The 14668-nt window shown below is 42.5% G+C and overlaps 1 protein-coding gene across 5 annotated transcripts in view; it reads right to left on the bottom strand.

The window, feature by feature from the left end:
* chd9 (chromodomain helicase DNA binding protein 9) overlaps positions 1-14668 on the bottom strand; it is an 83343-nt gene that overhangs the window by 62255 nt on the left and 6420 nt on the right. The window contains exon 1 of one of the 5 annotated variants that reach the window (XM_034077195.2): positions 8720-8781. The exons of the other annotated variants lie outside the window; for them this stretch is intronic. The gene's annotated coding sequence lies outside the window, so the exon portion shown is untranslated. Of the gene's footprint in view, positions 1-8719; positions 8782-14668 lie in introns of those variants that run through there. 5 annotated transcript variants of the gene reach the window in all.

The following is a 14668-nucleotide window of genomic DNA, read 5'->3' as shown; positions in this document are numbered from 1 at the left end:
TGCATGTTTGCTAATAGGGGGTAAATGAGACACTGTTTGCATTAGCATTAGCATTAGCCTGCTGTAGTGTTTTGGAGAAAGACATCAAATCAACACAAAAACCTGATACTGCTTTGTCGCTGGACTTTTTACACATCACACATTTAGCTGTTTGTGTTTTTATCTGATAACATTAAAGCTCAATGTGTATACACAGCAGCACCAGGTTTTCAGCTAGCATCTGCAAAATCTCCCACACATTAAAAAAGGCAACGAGAAGTTGAACCAATGACCTTAGTTGACTTGCTTCTTGGATCAGTAGCTAACCTGATATGAAAGGGAAGCATGTGGATCAAAACCTACAATTAACCGCTTGAGATCCGGCGTCTGTCTTTACGGTGTAGGGTCTACTTCGGCCACGAAATTGATGCCGTGTCCTGATCGACATGGACAATGACAAGTTGGGCGCCTCAACAGAGCTGCAGGTTGTAAGGCAAACGCCAGAAGATCCAAAATCTCATAATTGATCATCAAAACTGCTGTTAACTCATATATTCATAAATTAACAAAAAAAACTAACCAACAGAATAATGAAGTACTTGTATTCAAAAGGAGCACTGACCAGACAGGGACCCTTTTTCCCCTCACACGTTCAGAACTAATCTGCGGTGGCTTGACACAACACTTTGCTGCAACACAGTGTACTCGCACATTAAAAGCTGATTAGCAAAGTACATTTTCTTATCTTAGATTTGGGGAGCATATCAAATAATACAGATTCTGCATGCATGATGCATTCTGGGAGACAATAATACTTTAAACACTTTTTAAACTCTACCATAAATACAAATGATACAAAAGCCTCAATGCATGAGAAGCCAAGTATTTTTACATTCACCTTAAACCTTGGTTGAACTTCTCCCTCACTTTCACACCTCATTGAAAGTGTTTCTCAGTGTTGTTAACACTCTCACAGAAATGAAAACATCACAGAAGCCTTGCCATCACTGATCGCCAGACTTCATACCTATGGCTTCGTTAGCATTCTAGGTGTGAATACATTACTCACTAATTAGGCCTGCAGCTAGAGGTCAGTTTGCAGCCACACCGAAGTGTGAGGCAGCGGCAAGGTTGATAAATGAAAGGAGACATAATGCCCAGCAATGCTTCCTCAACCAATTAAATGCAGCACCATGCATTAATGATCCTTTTCAGAGCCAAGAGAAACAGTAGCAGTGACCAAGCATGGCGCTATCTAGAGAAGCTGCTGGAAGTCTAACAGAGCATTCTTACTACTACAGCCCGGCTTACTCCACTCTGACCAGGAACTCTTTCCCAGCCAGGAGCAACAAGTACTGACGGGGAGAGACGGGATAACCAAAGCTCACAATCAGCACCGGACTATTTTTACCCGTACTTTTCCCGTTTAGTTCCGTTCGTTTAGTTCCCGCTGCCTCCGCTCATCAGAAGCCAACCTCCTATCCATCCCCACTAGGGCTGCAACAAACGACTAATTTGATAGTCGATTAATCTATCGATTAATGAAACGATTAATCGACTATTCGGACTATTATGCCTTGCACAATTTCTAAAACGCTCTTATTTAGCCATCAACTTTTAGATTTAGCTTGAGGTAGGCATGTGGAAACTAACAATGAAGACAATAAAGATGAATACTTGATTAAAAAATACATATTATTAAATTAACTAAACAAATTGTTTACAAAATGAACATTGCTTTTCATTTAAATTAAATAAATAATATTTCACATCAAAAGAAACAACAGTGTTTTTGCAAATAATAAATAATGTGATGACAGAACTGTAAACAGAATAGCTGAAACTTTAACAAACTAACTAATTCAGTTACCTCAAATCATTACCCCATGTTTATATAATTGAGTTAACTCCGTGTGTTGCTGCTAGCATACATAACACCTGACGTGGAAACGTTGCTCGTGGACGGGGCTACAGAGCTGCTAGAAAGACAGTCGAACCCGGTGCATGGATGTGGAGCACTTTTGATAAATGTTTAGACAAATTGCTCGTGTTGCCGCCCTTACATCTAAACTCTTATTGCACTTTTGGCAACGAGCATCGAAAAGGGTAAAGTTTAACCACACCTCGGAGCGGCGTTCTCTCCGTCGTCTCCGCAGTGTGTGGCTGCATGTAGCTGCCGCGTGTGTGTAAACTGCCCCGCCCCCTCCCACACAGACCAGGGAGAGAGATCTCGTCTGATCGAAAATACATCATAGACGCATTTGTTTGTCTTTTTACATATTAGAAACGAGCTGGCCACACTAAGACTGCGATATAATGTTTTTGTATCAATAATACATGACATATATTTTTTAAATGTCTCCAGTACCAATAACGTTGTAGCTTAACGGCGCGTAAAACGCACGTGATGACGTCACCAACGAATCGACGACTGAATTAGTTGGCAACTAATTTGGTAATCGATTTTAATCGATTAAGTCGATTAGTTGTTGCACCCCTATAGAGAGGTGGGACTATCCTGGGGAGAACACATTTCTGATTGGCTGGGTGGATTGCAAACCAGTGTCCCAGCAGCTTCTACTGAAGCCAGTCCCTAACCCCGGGGACTTCGGGTGGCAGTATACGCCGTGAAGTTGTTTGCGGCCTGCCAGTAAACCCAAAGCAGAAGAAGAAGTGACGTCAGCGGCTTCCTTTGCGTAATCTTCCCTCAGGGACTTATTCCGGTGTGAACGCGATCGGCTCTTTAGTTCCATGGGGGAACTAAGTGCTGGGAACTAAGTGCGGCAAAGTGCTTGGTGTGAAAGCGGCTAATGCAAAAACGTGCACTTACAGTATGTTGCAATATAAATGTTTACTTTCTCTAACTGTACCTGAGGATTTGTGTTTGTGTTGTTATTCATACAGCAACAATCTTGCACCAGGCTGCTGCCAATCATTCTATATAATTGGTCATCAACAAAGCAAAGGGTCAACGGCCCTGAGTGACCCCTTGCTAATAGGCCCCTGGTCAGCAATGTTTCTGTTGAGGCGGGCCTACCTACAGATCAAGAAACCAATACATCTGATGCAATTATGTCGTTTCTTTACTAAAATACCCAATTGAAATGACTAGAAATGCACAATTTAAACTTCCACATGTCAGTAATTAGGGAAAAAAGGACAATCTAAGGCAGGGGTGTCAAACTCAAGGCCCGTGGGCCAAATCCGGCCCGTGACTTCACTTCTTGTGGCCCCACAAGAATATAATATGTTTTATATGGTACGGTTACATGCCGCTTTACAGAAGCACGTTGTCCATAAACTACATGTCCCACAATGCATCTCAAATGTGACTTTTCTCAGAATTTGATTTTTTTTTCAAAATGTAACTTTTTTGTTTTGACTTTTTTCCCAGAATTTGGCTTTTCTTTTAAAATCATTTTGTGACGTGCGCACTGAAGAGACTCGCAATTATTGGCGCTAGACTTCTGCTCTAAGACGTAGTTGATTATGAAGTTATTACCCTATCCCATAATAATCCAATGCAGAGGCAATAATGTTATATAATACATTATTTTATATATATTAAATATTTATATATGTATTTTTATAGAGTGTTGAAGTTACAGCCGGCCCTTTGAGTGCAACCATAACGCTAATGTGGCATGCGATCAAATTGAGTTTGAGTACTTTTGAACATTAAAGAGACATTTATCCAAGTTCCCATCAGCAAAAACACGTGGGTTTGCTATCCTGGCTCCAAAATGGTGGAATGAGCTCCCCATTGAAATCAGGACCGCAGAAAGCTTACACACCTTCCGGCGCAGACTGAAAACTCATCTCTTTCGACTCCACTTCGAGCGATAGAATGACTAACAAAGAACTGCTAACAGAGCACTTATATACTAATAAAGGACTGGCTTATCTAAAGCCAGTTGAGTAGCACTTGAAACGATTGGCTCTTTGAAACCTGATGTTCTTATATGATTCTGTTTTCTTCAAGGTTGTGTCTTCCTGGTCGAATGTACTTATTGTAAGTCGCTTTGGATAAAAGCGTCAGCTAAATGCAATGTAATGTAATTTACATAAAACCACGTGATATCATTCGTGACTGTTGGTCATATTGTCCGCCTCAATCTTCAAAACACAGAGTAGGACACAGACGCTTATGTTGCTGCATCCTCAGGGTTAACCATGCATTAGGCCATGCAGGTAAAAAGAAGAAGTGAGCAGACTGACACTTGACCTCAGAAGATACAGCTGCACACAGGGATGAATAGAAGCTCTTAACAACCATGATCACAATGACAGACAAACACTCTCTGGCACACAATAGGCTTTGGGCAAAGTTAATGATGATCAAATGCAGCAATTAGTGCGCTGGATACAATTAGCAAACTGATCCAGCAATATGAGGGAGGGAGGAAACTCCAATCCAAAAAGGCTTCAACAAAGACAGCCTTTTAGCTCACTACAACGCAGTCAGCTAATTGATGCCCTTCTTCAATCCAGTGCATCACTGACAGCCGGTCTTTTTGCTAATAAAAAGGTGGACGAGGGCAAACAGACCATGTGTTGCAAAGTGCAGAGGCATGTTGTGCCTAGTGCTAGGACAGAAACAACCACTAGGGGGTGACTGTGAGGAGACAGGGCAGGGATGCATTGTTGAAAAGAAAAGACATCTGCCATCCTGTTTATGTGGTTATATCCAAATGATCTAGTTCAAATGTTTTTCTTTGTATTACGATGATGTCAACAGCAGCCTAAGAGTAAGTTAGAGACAAACCATTCACAAGAACGAGTGACAAGTTGTAATATTAATGTTATTGCCGCCTAACCAGTTTTGGGTGTTGGTTGATTTTGGCTTCCTCATTACGCTTATTTTGACCGCTGTAGAATAACAGCTGTGCCTTTGGTGTGAGGGTTTTGCAGAATACAAACTCCGAGTCAGTCAGGCCGGATGACTGAGGAGACACGGTAGTGATTCTAACTAGGGCATCTGACCGGCTCTATCTTTAAGAGTCACCCGTAGAGGGCATTCACTCGGCAAGATTAAACATGATATTTTAAGGGCTAACAATGTGAGCACGCACGCACTAGCAAGCATGAGGCAAAGTGAAAGCAAGAGGCCATTCTTCCACTGAGGAACACCCATTAGTAGCTGACTCCCAAAGGTGTACATGCCTGCAGCATTGTTGTTCCTTCCCTGTGCAAACATAGTGCATCAGTCTTTTGTGACAAATACAAAACGAGTACACTTGAATCTGTCACAGTGGGGTTATAGTATCTCCTGTAACTATCACATACTTTAATTATCATTTCAAATAAACATTAGTTGATGTGCCATCATATATAATTTTCTCAGAGAGGGGTGCCGGTGCATTATTAGGATTTCTGCTCAGGCCTTTAGTAAAAGGTTTTGTACTAAACACTAAAGGATAATATTACAACTTGGACTTTATTTTGTACACAACAAAGTCCGAGTGGGATATGTTGAGGTAATATCAAAAGTGACTACATCAGCAATGACGGCAATATCCGTCATTGTACAGGAAAACTGTGTACAGTATAGGGCTGCACGATTTTGGGGGGAAAAAAAAATCTAATTGCGATTTTTCTGACAAATATTGCGATTCAATTTGCGATATTTGTTTTTAAGCGACCCAATGGAAGTTTATTGTAAAATGCGGCCATATCTCCGGCTAGGAAGGTCGCATCAACATGCTCCCGTCTCTAGCACCCCCGCAGCCCGAGCTACGAGTGAAATAACTAAACTTACATGAAACTTCCGTTGGGTTGCTTTAAAGTCAAGCTTCAGTTTAAGATTCTCCCTGTGATAGAAACATGTGATGGAGCATTACTAACCTGACTCAGACGGTTCACCACAGCATCTAAAGCTCCATTGGAAGCCATTTGGAAAAGTATTTCAAAAATACTTGCCAGGTGATTGGATCAATCTGTCTATCACCTTCTATCATGGGCCCCTTCTGATTAGTTAACAATGGCTGGTACTTGTGGAGCACAGCACTTCTGATTGGTTAACAATGGCTGGTACATGTGGAGCACAGCACTTCTGATTGGTGTGGACGACTGACGCACAAGAAGAACAAAAAAATGTAAAAAAAAGAAGAATTTGATAATCGCATCATTTAAAATCGCAATTACGATTTAAAATCGATTAATCGTTCAGCCCTAGTACAGTACCAAACTAAAGCACATTAAAAAAAACGGGAAATAAGCAATTTCTTTACAGTGTAATCTTAACTAATAGTAACAGTGGCCGAACCTAATAAGAAGACACATGTTGTATTAAACCAAAATAATGCTTTGAAATACATTTGGCTCTCTTCATTTATTAAACTAATGAAAAGATAACTCATCACCCTTTGAAATTAAGACTCTTCTCTCGATAACCAAAGACGTGGATTTGAAAGCAACACAGGTGGCCTTCAAAAGAAGTGACAATGTTGCCGATGCTGCATGATTCATCCACCGAGTTAAATGTGTTTTGCATATTAAACAGTTCAAGGTTCTTTTGTGCTCTCCACGATGCGAAAAAAAATGATGAACCTTGTTCTTTAAGGCTGATTTGAAACTGCGGTTGCTCCGAGTAACGACGTGTTGCTCGGCACAGCAGGTCAAACAGCAGGCAGTGAAGTGAAGCTGAACTGTGCAAAACAAGCAAGCCGGATGATGCCATTCATTAATGGGAACATCGGTGCAAAGTGAAGAGCGGAGCTGAGAGGAGGTCCCTTAGGATGCGAGAGGGAGATGGAGTCAGGCGGAGAGCGAGGGGCTTACTGCCAGAACTTTACACTTCATTATTGAAGCAGTGCAAAGGGAGAGCAAGGCCACACACACACACACACACACACACACACACACACACACCAGGATATGATGAAGTAAGGATTTCTCCCCCCCCCCCCCCCCCGAGTTGCACCTGCAGGTGTCGGTTGAGTGAATCTCCACTGGAAGCGTAGAGCTCCCAGGTTTTTCCCACAGAAACGGGAATATAGCGAACAGGATCAGCTCTAATCCGTTTACACGAGCAGAATTTAAGAACAAAAATACACATAGCTAAAACTACGGGTTAGACGGCTAGTGGCAGCAAGGCTTACGGGTAGTCAACACACTTAACCAGGAGAGAATTAGATAAACACAACACCATCTCCATCCTCTTAAAACTGTACTTGAACACCGTGCATGAGCTGAGACAGTGGTGCACATACAAATACATCCAGGACAATCACAAAGGAGAATTTGTTTGCAAGTCGGAAGCAGACATGTTCCATGAATGCAACACTAAACAAAAAATCTAAGTAGTTTGCTATCGTGAATAAACCAAATGTATTAAGTAGGCAAAACAACCTGGCCATGATTTCAGAGACTATTACGAATTGTGAGTTTGATTATTTGGTCAATTAAAGCAAGTGTAGATGGACAGTGAGCTTCAGGTGGTGCATATCATCGAACTCTGGGCGTATATTAATAAATAATTGACTTTCCAAAAGAGCAAGTGAAGAAGAAATTAGTTTGGATCTGTTGTCTTTTCTGCACAGCTTTCCTACAATGCTGGTTGAATGGATGAAAAACATTACAATTGTGTAGGCTTTTAATTTTGAAAAATACTGAGAGAAATGTATCGCTATGGGAAACAATATTAAAAAGCTAATATTACAACAATCGTTGAAATCTTTGTTTTTTATGAATCATTTCCTACTGAAAGGTGAATTCCCTTTGAGCTGCAGAGATGTGTGCATGAAGCAGAGATAACACTCGAGTGGGTAAGTGGTAGTGTGTGGCAGAACTAATGATAGGTAAAGATGTCTCGCCACATTTTGTCCACTAAGGCTAAGCCAAGGAAACCTGCAAATTAACAGGAATACCGAAACACACCTAAATGTCTGCTGTATTTGATCAGGGCCAAGATTTGCCAACAAAAAGTGAAGTGTGTACATTGATGCTTTGATACAATACCAGGTGTGTATGCCTAGTGTTACGCCAGACGAGTATGGCATACCAGTGACATTTTATTATCAGGCATTTGAGTGTCAGTCTACAAAAACTGAGATATGTAAAATCCAAGCATGGCACTCAAACAAAGACTTGCCCCATAGTTAACTATCAAATGACTTTCTACCTGCACAAACCTGTTTGCTGAACTCACACATTCGTAACTAGAGCTGCCGTCTCTGTGGACAACATGACCGACAAGTTTGTCAAAGTCAAACTGTGCTTAAGAATCCCACATGTCGAGTGGAACAGGAGGACAAACAAAATGGCACTCTTACTTGTACTAGCTTCACTTTAGCTAGCTTTATTTAAACTATGTTCCTCAGACAATCCCTCCTTTCTACCACACAACCTCTGTGTCAGTTGTAAACACAAGGGCAAAGTGGTCATTCCCCCTTGCATGCTATTTCTAATTTCCTTTCTTCCACACTACGCTGAGGCTAATTTCAAAAGTGATATCCATGCTCTCTTCCTCAAGAGTATTTTCACACCCAGAGACACTGTGGGAGTCTAACCACCCAGCTTTCCCTCTCCGCTAGTCAAAGGTTAACACGAGTTCAAGGAAGTTGCCTCACCTCACAAGCGAAAAGCCTTGCATTCCAGTCACACACACACCAGGAAGAAAACACTGAGCAAACATTCACCACAGAAAAATATTCAAAGACATTTAATCCCAGGAGGCAAGAGAGAGAAGGAAGGATAGAAAAGCAGAATAAAAGAGCAGTTTAAATTCAGACCTACTGACAGTTTGGGCTGGCAGCGTTCCCACATGCTACTGACACACTCATTTCAAGAACAATTTCCTCCTCCCTCTCCCAGCTCCTCCCCCCTTCCATTTCTTCCAGAGCCCTCCTCTTCCGCCTACAGAAAACACCGCCTCACTTCCTGTTTACCTCTGACCCCTAGTTATCCCCCGCCCTTGTCTGGCAGGCCTCCACACAGACAGGCTGAAGAGGCCGGACGCAAACAGTTAGCACTTGACACAGAGAGGGGGGTGAGATACAAGGAGAGAGAGAGAGGGAGGGAGAGGGGGGGTGAGAGACAAGGAGAGAGAGAGAGAAGGGGGTGAGAGACAATGAGAGAGAGAGAGAGAGGGGGGGGTGAGAGACAAGGAGAGAGAGAGGGGGGTGAGATACAAGGAGAGAGAGAGAGGGAGGGAGAGGGGGGGTGAGAGACAAGGAGAGAGAGAGAGAAGGGGGTGAGAGACAATGAGAGAGAGAGAGAGAATGGACGCTGGGGGAGGTGATCAGGGAAAGTGTGTGAATGACACAGCCTATCACCATGTGGCCACAGAGGCAGCAGCTTTCCCAGGGGTGTGTGAGTGTGCAAACTGTGTGTGTGTGTGTGTGTGTGTGTGTGTGTGTGTGTGTGTGTGTGTGTGTGTGTGTGTGTGTGTGTGTGTGTGTGTGTGTGTGTGTGTGTGTGTGTGTGTGTGTGTGTGTGTGTGTGTGTGTGTGTGTGTGTGTGTGTGTGTGTGTGTGTGTGTGTGTGTGTGTGTGTGTGTGTGTGTGTGTGTGTGTGTGTGTGTGTGTGTGTGTGTGTGTGTGTGTGTGTGTGTGTGTGTGTGTGTGTGTGTGTGTGTGTGTGTGTGTGGTGTCACGTTTCAGGACTGATTACGGCACTGCCGGCCCACTCTGGTTAGCCAGGAGTTATATAAACCTCCGAGAGGTCAGGAGGCGACAAAGCTAGCATATCACACCAGTGAGCCACCACCACCGGTTGGGAAACCACTCAGATATCCTAAATTGCGTACTCGCGCTACAGCAGGGAGGCCAAGGCAGGGTAGAGAGGGTCAGATAATACATCGAAAGCAGCACAGCAGGCAGGCAGGGGGAGGCACCTGCTCAGTGTCACTGCTGGAGGGCCTGTGGTGGCTAAAGAAGACAGGCCATCAGTATCCACCAGGGACACTTCCATCTCTTTCTATACAGCGAAGGAGCCATTAGCCCCAAGGTTTTTTTAAATGTGATATATTGCAGCAAAAAATCAGCAATCATTAAAATATCTCAATGTATAAATGTACCTGAGCACAGTGAAATGCTGTGAGGCAGATATCACATAGGAAACACCGAAATGCACGGTTTGGACACAAATTATAATTGCAATACGATAACTGAGAGATACATTTTACATCTCATTCCATTGAAAAATAATTTATTTTGATCACATTTAAACTGGATCTGTAGCAAGCAAATATGTTTTTTAATCTGTATAAGATGTAGGTTGGGATATCTGTGCAGCTCCACAATCATCTTGGTACCAACTTCAAACACATATTTAGCCTTAAACAAATATTGTGCAACCTGCTATTTTTGTATTGCACTTTTTAATAAACTTGTCATTCATTGTGAAGCCCATACCCCAGAATCTGGTACTTGTACCTGGTCTCTTTTTACATGTATCTATCTGCAGCATCAAATCACTGATTTGACATGATTCAAGTTATTGCGGTCTTCAGTCTAACCTGGTTTTTGTCGTGTGCTAGAACTGCAGTGGCCCATGTGAGCTTGATGTTGTAATGAGGGCTCCTTAGAAAGAAGGTGGGGCTGATACCAGGGTGAGACCAGGGTGTGTACCATCCTCTTCAGTCTGAGTACTCATCAGAGGGGTGTTTTGAGATCTGCTGCCGTTGTCCCACAAATCTCCAAAACCAGTTTCCTCTGTTGCCTTTGGGGATAAGTGTAATTTGTACCCATATATAGCTATATCCAATCCATAGGAAGACACATGTGTCAGGAAGGAAAGAAGGACACACATCTCCATTTGGAAATACAACACATTTTGACAGTACTCTCAATTAAAAGGAAATTAAACCATTTGACATATTGCTATTCGACATGTGGACAGTTTTACAAAGTGAGTACCCTGCACTAAATGAATGACTCAATTCTCCGTTTGAGTGTGCTGTACGTTTAGGTAGCTATGTTTGCTCAACTTCACCTTTTTGAACTGCTACGTTAATGTTTGGTTATTCTGTCAGCAACAGTTCAGAACCTGAAAGTCTGTTCTCGACCATCCCCCACACACACCATGGAGTAGGGCTGCACGATTCTTGCTCAAATGTGAATCACGATTTTCCTCCATAAGAATTGAGATCACGATTCTCATCGTTTCAATGAAAATATTTATTGCACTCTTACTCTTAGACGTCACGTGAGTACAATGAATTTAAACAGACAACATTTGTCTCTCTTGTAACAAAAACATAACTTTGTCTTTAGTCTGTAGTTGCTGAATACTGAACAAACATTACTACATTCAAAATGTGGAACCTGGAGCCAACTATTGTGGCTTTAAACGGACACCATCAACATCAAAGTGCTGGACTTAAATCCAAGTCTCAGTTTCTTGTAGCAGAAAGTAACTGCTAGTAACTAAAATGAATTTGACAGCCAACTACTGTGGCTTTAAACAAAGTGCTTGACTTAAACTCAAGTCTCTCTGGTAACAAAACATACAGTAACTAAAATAAAGATATTGCTGCTGCCTGAGTGCTGAACATAAAAAATAGAATTGTTGCAGCTTTATAATAACAAAATGTAAACTTTGCAGTAGCACCTGTCCACAGTGACAGGACACCCAACTACTGTACAACAACACCAACCTGTTTGTTACAGGGAGGAATGCACTTAAGTTACTCAAAATACCTCACCACAGTGCTGAATATAAAAACAAAACAGTCACAGCTTTAGAATAATAATATAAAAAAAAGCCTAGCCGGCTAGCACCCAGTTCAACTACTGCACTTAAAGGTTCTTGTACTGAAAAAAACATAAACTTAAACAAAGTGCTAGACTCCACTGAGTAGTAATGTCACTGAATCAAAAGGATTAACTTAAATACTGCAGTCTACTGAATATAAAAACGGAACAGAACATAAAGTTACAGCTTCAGAATAAATGTAAATAAAACCTCGCTGTAGCTACTAGCACAGTCCATCTACTTTTTTCGGCACAAGCACAACTTCCCTCTCACTCTCGCCAGAGTCGCCCCTGGGATTTTCATCGGTGTTGTTGTCATTGTCCTCGACCTCCTCGTCACTCATTTCTGTTTTCCTGTACTACTAGTCGCTCTCGTCACTCTTTGCTAATCAGTGCTAATGCTAACGCTTCTGTAAACATACTGCCGGCTCCTGCCCTCACGTGCTGCGGTCAGTGAGTGTTGCAGGGTATACTTATTATAAGCCACATTGGGCTTATCTTTCTGTAAAGTTGCTTGGTAGTAAGTAATAATGGTTGTTGCGGTAGTGAGCTTGTAGATAGGTTATTTTCAAATAGCCGACCCGACATATATAGGTTTAAAGTGCTCATGTTCTTTTGCGCTTGTTTTCATAGACCTGGTTGCTTATTCCTTCCGCAAAAACTGGCAACACTAGTGGCGGCAGCGTTAACACTGCATGAGAGGAGGAGAGACAGAACACTACCATTTGGATGCGATCATGGTACTTTAATGTTAAATGTGTAGAGTATATTTGCTTTACATCGTTTAAGTATGATTGACATTGCAAGTTGGTATTATTCAGAAGCAAAATAATAAAAAAATGTAAAAAATCCCCCCAAAAAAAATCAGCTTGACGTCATAGGATCGCCGTAATTTAGAAATGAGATCGCATAGGTGTCTGAATCGAGATCACGATCTTTTTTCGATTAATCGTGCAGCCCTACCATGGAGAATAACTCAGTTATATCCAAAGTTATTTTTACCGGCATGTTGGTTAATAAACATATACTAGGTGTTAAGTCTCAAGTCTTTCTTCATGTTCATGGTGACAACTGTTGCTATCTTCTACAAAATGTATATGAACTTCTGTGCACTACGAGAAAATGACAACAACAGTAACAGGAAGACGGCAAATAGCAGTGGGGCAAAAGGCAATCAGCCCCACTTGGCATCAAACTTGTGCCATCGGCTTTATTGGGCATTGCAAGGGCTACGTTCACATTACACCATTTTAAAACTGTGTCCCAGCCCCTGACTTTAAATGGTATCATAATGATCAACAATAGCAGCATGTTAGGCATCATCCAGATGTATATTAATATCAGAGACTCAGTATTACTAAATCCCCACTTTTGTTCGTCTCCAGCAGGTGGACATTTTCCAAATATGCACCATTCAGAAAATAGTTTTACGACAAATCCATACTGAATTAACGATGTAAAACCACACAGTGACCGGGCGGACAAATCGTGATACCGTAAATCCTTTTAATCTAGTAGTGGCACGCAACCTCGCCCACACGGGTTTATTTCAACCTACACATATTGCATCTCTTTAAATGCGCAGAGTTCCAACAGATGTCAGTCTTGAGGTCCTGACTTCCCCCGGCATTATAACCGTCTGCTGACTCAAATAGAAAGTAAGCATTACCAGCTCAGAAGTGGCTCACTAGAGCTTGATGACACACACACACACACACACACACACACACACACACACACACACACACACACACACACACACACACACACACACACACACACACACACACACACACACACACACACACACACACACACACACACACACACACACACACACACACACACACACACACACACACACACACACACACACACACACACACACACACACACACACACACACACACACACACACACACACACACACACACACACACACACACACACACACACACACACACACACACACACACACACACACACACCACACTACATTTAACTTTTGAATGTTGAACCACTATTCCTTCTTGAACCCTGGGAGCACATCAATCCCAAATCCTAATTAGCCGCATGCACTGCGGGGGAGTGAAGAGCGGCCAGCTAGCCCCTGATGCCTTGCCTGTTCAGCAAACACACTATCAGCGGGCTCTTCACACATCAGTGCACATGAATAGCACAGTCAGCCTGTAAGCATCAACACGGGGCTGGATGTTGACACAGACAGGGAGAGGCTCGTTCGCATGGCTGTGGTTCATGGCCCCATTTCAATTGAGGGCCTTTGCTGATGGGCAAATGCTCTGACTAACCAGAGCTCATACACACAAGCCACACATTGTGTTGTCACCTGTTGGAGGAGAGCAGCACACAAGTCGTGTTTTTGCTCGTGGGCATAGGTTTGGTTTCAGAAGGAAGACACCGTTTGGAGATGAGTCACTGAAACTCATCATTCATGTGTTCACTAAGGGAACATTAAGGGAAGCTACAGAGAAGCTTGGTTTAGGGAAACAATGGCAACAACACTCCTGTGATGTCAGTGGAAATTAGAAAGTCTGTCAGGAGTGAGTCATGGAAAACAAAAGTGTGTACTTTTTCCCCATTACATGATTCTAGTTTGAGATAATCTGTTTCTGTGTCACTACTGGATTTGCTTAATTGTTGGTATAACGTGTTTTTTAATGGGGGGAACTAACCCATCAGGAATACATGGATGTGTTGAAATGTATGTCCTTTTCATGGGAAGCGTGCACACAATGATGAAGTGTCTGTTGCTTATGCTGCTGGTCATGTGTCCCCCGTAGGCCAGGAGACTGTGTGGATGCTGCTACGTTACCAGCCAACTGAGGTCCAGGAACCGCCTGCAGCCTGTTACAGCCAGCTAATGCTTTCTCCCAACCTCCCCCTCTGCTTGTCTTTCCCCTCTCATGCTCTTCCTCGCTGTCTCTGTCCCTTCCTTTCTTTCGTAACCTCTCTTTTTTCCATGAACTAGTGCT

This window comes from Pseudochaenichthys georgianus, chromosome 3, assembly GCF_902827115.2.
Source record: "Pseudochaenichthys georgianus chromosome 3, fPseGeo1.2, whole genome shotgun sequence".
In the NCBI taxonomy this organism is placed as follows: domain Eukaryota; kingdom Metazoa; phylum Chordata; class Actinopteri; order Perciformes; family Channichthyidae; genus Pseudochaenichthys; species Pseudochaenichthys georgianus.
Note: the sequence above shows the minus strand (reverse complement) of the source record. Positions and strands in the feature narration are given on the sequence as shown.